Raw genomic sequence first — 6,000 nt, forward strand, 5'->3', positions numbered from 1 at the left:
GAGTATCCATCTATCACACTTCAGTGATTCCAGGGGGTTTAAATATTATCAGACCACATGTCTAGCTAATAAGTATAGCTCAGTTTACTCATCAAAAACTACTTTAAATAAAGATAGCTAATTTAAATATTACCAAATCTAAAATGAAAACTGGAAAGTTTTTAATGTCATGTGTAATTAGTCAACTCTCTCACAAATCTTTAAATCTTTAAATTTCTGTTTCATCCAAGCTTGATCTGATTTTGAAGCTAGATTCCTATTGGGATGTCTGACACTTGTCGGAAATTGGCCTTTACGAGTATTTTCCTTCTTTTCAACTGTAAAAGACAGTGAGGAATAATGGGGAGTGTGCCTGTTGAAAACAAGTGGGTTTTAATCCAGGCTAAATGACTAACTTGCTGTGTCATGTGGGCAAATCTCAGCATTTTATAACATGTTACAAAATGAGGGATTCTATTAAATATTTCTTTAAACATTTGCATATCTGATGGTCCATATATGTGATACTGTCTCTCTTTCCATTTGCACAACTCTACTGCTTTAATTGCTTAATTAAAAACAAAAACAAAAATGTATTTGTGAGCTCTTATCCTTTCTCTCTTTTAGGAATTTGATTAGCAGCTATAGGAATTCGTTCCCTAGCAACAGTTCAGCACATCCTTGAGTTTCAGAAAACTTTAGATAATGAATCTTATACATTTCCACAAAATGTAACATCCAAAACCAACATTTAAAATAATTTATCAAAGTTTTGAAAATAGCGTTATGGTTATTTCTGAGGAAGTGGATGTAAAACCAGTGTACCAGAAGTGTTCTATGTAGTCGAGAGATTATGACACATATAGAGATCAGTAAGAAGTCTGACCTGAAAGAAGAAAGTGTTTGTGCTGGGCACATTATATATATATATAAAAGTATCTTGAAACTGTTCTAAATTCTGATGGAGGTGGTGACTACAGGAATCTACATATGAGATAAAATTTCACAGACCTACACACACACAGAGAGACACAAGCACACCCAAAGATGAATAAAATGCAGATGAAGTCTGTAGTTAATAGTATTTTATCAGTGCCAGTCTCCTGGTTTTAATAATGTAGTATGGTTAGATAAGATGTTAATACAGCAGAAGCTGAGTGAAGGTTATATGGAACTCTCAGTGCTGTATTCACAACTTCTTATGAGTCTAAAATTATTCCAATATGAAAGTTTTTAAAATAACTTGAGTGCCAGAAGAATTTTACTTTCAAAGTGCCATCAATAGACTAGACTAGAATGAATTTCATTCTAACACCTTCTATATCCTCTTATTTTATACCCACTACTTGTTTTTTAAATATAGAATATATATATATATATATATATATATATATATATATATATATATATATATTGTACTTTAGGTTCTGGGGTACATGTGCAGATTATTAAGGAGCTATTAGAACTGAGATTCTAGGATCTGAATCTGAGATTGGCTCTCCTTCTTCTGTCCCCCAAGTGCTTGTTGGATATTTACCATGTAGTTGTATGCAATCAAATAGAAAAGGTTTTTTTGCAGTCAGATAGTTTAGAATTAACTCCTGATTTGACTGTGTCTCAGATTCCTTATTTGGAAAAATAGATATAATAACAATATCCATCTCACAGGGCTATTGTGTGAATTAAATAAGGTACTACATGTAAAATCCTCTTGGAAAAGTGATTGGCATATAATAAGCTCATATTACAATGAGTGATGCATTTAAAGGAAGAAAGCATGAAGCTTTCACTCTCAGGCCTTTACCTGAGCTTGGGAACCAGGCTAAACCTCATCATGAAATTAAGTGCTAAACCCTATGTTGCTACTGATGATGAGCATAATAAGAAACAAAGAAAGATAAAACAGCTGGGTGTGGTGGCTCATGCCTATAATCCCAGCACTTTTGGGAGGCTGGGGTGGGTGCATCACCTAAGGTTAGAAGTTCAAGGCCAGCCTGGCCAACATGGTGAACCCCTGTCTCTACTAAAAATATAAAAATTAGCTGGGTGTAGTGGTGGATGCCTGTAATCCCACCTACTTGGGAGGCTGAGGCAGTAGAATCATTTGAACCAAGGAGGCAGAGATTGCAGTGAGCCAAGATGCATTCTTGGTAATAAAACAGATTTTAGTTATTTAAATCATGCTGTGATACTAGAGATTATGTTACTTATTAAGTACTTTAAGTATACTTATATTTAAAGTCACTCTATATAAACAGCACTAATATTGTATCCACAAACTATTGCTCATTACTAAAAGTTTGAAATAATATGCTTGCTGGAGGTACCAAGGTTAGCTGCAAGAAATCAAGCAGATGATAATAAAATGTATAATAAATGCTGAAGACAGAGATTTCTATTTTGAGCAGTGATAGTATTTTTCAAAGACCAGATTATTTATTTATGAAGTTATTTTTTGTAAGGGAAAGTTGATGTGCCTCACTTTGCATATATGATTTTTTTGAACTTGTACTTAATTAAAAAATACTTTCAATTGTCTCTTTTACCTTTGATAAGTTTAGGCAGCTATAATTATACAAAAAGGAAATTCATTTTTCACTTTCAATAAATTTTATCCTCATTATGTGGCTGTTAATGAGATCTACATTTTATTTAAGTCAACAATTATTTTTTCAAGGAAAGATTTAATTTTTGTAAGCAAACATGTAATATTAAAACTGCTTAGTGTGGCTCCAAGTATCCTAGTTTCTTTGCTTTTCCTATTTAAATTGTCCAAAGCAAAAAATGAACTATGCTTTGCCATGGAAAGGGGGATAAAGTAATTCATCCTCTGCAGCTGTTGAGTTTAGCAACAACTGACATTCCCAAATGAGATGATCGGCTTCATCTGCTCACTCTTAAAATAATATTCTCCAGCTCTATAAGAAACGCAATTTGAACAAGATTTTATTTTCAAAAGGCATGAATGGATATTTTACAATGGCAATAAAATAATTTTTAATTGTATAAATGTGCTTTTATTATGTGGTGCTTCCACTGATTATTTTCATTCTCAGATTACCGTACTGAAAGTTTCTGTAGATGAATCTTAATAGTTATGCTTTTAATGAACTCCTTAAAAAAAAAAATGCCAGATACTGTGATAAGTGCATCATATCTTGTTCAAGATCAAACAAATAATAAGTAATGGAACTAGTAAATTTGCATTAATACTTAAATTATTAATCCATGCAGATTATTCAAATTTTTCAAAGAAAAGTTGAATAATTCTATTTTCTACAAGACCAAAACTAAATCTTTTCAGAGACACAATGTATAGATATTTGTGTTTTTTAAACGGTCTAAAGACATATTAAAAGATAATTTCAATCACGTTTTGTTAATGAATATTAAAAGAGGGTGAATATTACAATGTATTGAATTCTATACTATCATGTTAAGAATGTTTAAATTTTATTTAAAAGTAACATATACTTAATAATGTATTCATTGTTGAAAAGGCGAAGAAATAGAAAAAACATAAAGAGCACAGTGGAGTCATCTTAAAATTTAGCATATTTCTGCATTTTCTTTTCTCTCGTTTCCTTGGTTCTTTCCTTCCTTATTGTCCTTCAACAATGAACTGAGATCCTACTGAGTGCCACTGACTCTGCTAAGAGTTAGAAGTTCCAGAAATAAACAAGTCAGAAGTAACCCTTTACCTCATGAATGGCAGATGTTACAATAACTTGTTTGGCATGTATTTTTCTACTATTTTTATGTTATTATATTAAGTACTCTTCCTTTTCTAATTTATTTTTCTTGATTTTTATGTATGAAAGTACTGTGCCACTCTAATAGCTGATAGATTATTTACCACTTTTCATATTAGGGCTTAATTTGTTTTCTTTTAATTCCACATTCGTTTATTTTATTGCATTTAAATCTTTAAAAACCTTAGAATTCCTGTGCATGTGTTTGTGTAAGAAAGAAAACTCTCAATTTAATTGTCTTCCAAATAATTGGTTATCTCAGCATTATTTTGTTTTGGATATTTTATAAGAATGTATTACCTAGTATTTGTAACATTTTCAGTTATACCAAAAAGGACAAAAATAAAATAAGAAAATCAAAAAAAGAAAAATTTCACTAGCTAGAAGTGACCTTCACAACGATAACAAATATTATTCTAGTCATTTCTCCTTGGATACGTACAGACTTGCAGAAATAAGACAGAAGGAAGAAAGTAAAGGAGAAAAGAAAGAAGGGAAGAAAACTGTAAGAAGAAAAAGAAGTAAACTTTTGTTGTTGTTTGTTTTTTGTTTTGGAGACAAGAGTGTTGTTCTGTTGCCCACGCTCACTGGAACCTCTTACTCCTGAGTTCAAGGGATTTTCCCACTTCTGCCTCCCAAGTAGCTGGAATTACAGGTATGTACCACCATGCCCAACAAATTCTTTTTTGTATTTAGTAGAGACAGCGTTTTATCATGTTAGCTAGGCTGGTCTTGAATTCCTGGTCTCAAGTGATCCCTCCACTTAGGTCTCCAAAAGAAACATTTTTTTTAATGGATGGCATTGCATTATAATGCCATATTTTTAAAAGAAAATTTAATTGTAATTTAATTCTTTAAGAAGGAATGTCATGGGCTGTGTGTGGTAGCTCACACTTGTAATCTCAGCACTTTTGGATGCCGAGGTGGGCAGATCATGAGCTCAAGAGATGGAGACTATCCTGGCCAACATGGTGAAACCCCGTCTCTACTAAAAATACAAAAATTAGCTGGGCATGGTGGCGTGTGCCTGTTGTCCCACCTTCTTAGGAGGCTGAGGCAGGAGAATGGCTTGAACCTGGGAGGCAGAGGTTGCAGTGAGCCAAGATAGCACCACTGCACTCCAGTGTGGAGACAGAGCATGACTCTGTCTCAAAACAAACAAACAAAAAATGTGATGAACTGAAATAAATATTAATTAATGATAATAGGGGAGATCCAAGATGGCTGATCACTAGCAGCTCGGGAATGTAGCTACCAGTGAAAACGCAAAGAACGAGAGGACGCCACAGCTTCACATGAATTCTTGTTGCTCACGCACCAGGAGATTCCCAGCGGAGGAGCCCCACAGGTCGCCAGCGCGACTCTTGTGACCGGCGAGGCGGTTTTGCCGGCGCCTCAGAGCATCGGTTCTCGGTGCAGAGTCAGAAAAGCACCATCAATCTTAACTCCGCTGATTTAGTCGGTGCAGTGGGTTGCTCAGATTTCGGCGCTGAGAATCAATAAGTTGGATGTCCACTCAGAAACCCAATTACAAAGACGGTAATTATAAAGACCACAGATGGATAAATCTACAACGAAGGGAAGAAAACAGTCAAAAAAGGCTGAGAATACCCAAGATCAGAACGCCTTTCCTCAGCAGGGGATCCCAGTTCCTCATCAGCAACGAAACAAGTCTTGATGGAGAACGAGTGTGTTCCAATTACAGAAGCAGGCTTCAAAACGTGGATAATAAGAAACTTCTGTGAATTAAAAGAACTTGTTATAACACAATCTAAAGAAACTAAGAACTTTGAAAAAAGGTTTGACGAAATGTCAACAAGAATACAAAATTTAGAGAGAAAATAAGTGAATTGATGGAGCTGAAAAACACAATATGAGAACTACGTGAAGTATGCACAAGTTTTAACAGCCAAATTGATCAAGCAGAAGAAAGGATATCAGAGGTCGAAGACCAACTTAATGAAATAAAACTAGAAGACAAGATTAGAGAAAAAAGGATAAAAAGGAATGAGCAAAGTCTCCAAGAAATATGGGACTATGTGAAAAGACCTAATCTACGCTTGATAAGTGACGAAGGGAATGAATCCAAGCTGGAAAATATGCTTCAGGATATTATTCAGGAAAATTTTCCCAACTTAGTAAGGCAGGATAATATCCAACTCCAGGTAATACAGAGAACACCACAAAGATATTCCTCAAGAAGAGCAACTCCAAGGCACATAATCCTCAGATTCACCAGGGTTGAAATGAAGGAGAAAATACTAAGGGC

The sequence above is a fragment of the Saimiri boliviensis genome, chromosome 20, assembly GCF_048565385.1.
Source record: "Saimiri boliviensis isolate mSaiBol1 chromosome 20, mSaiBol1.pri, whole genome shotgun sequence".
NCBI lineage: Eukaryota > Metazoa > Chordata > Mammalia > Primates > Cebidae > Saimiri > Saimiri boliviensis.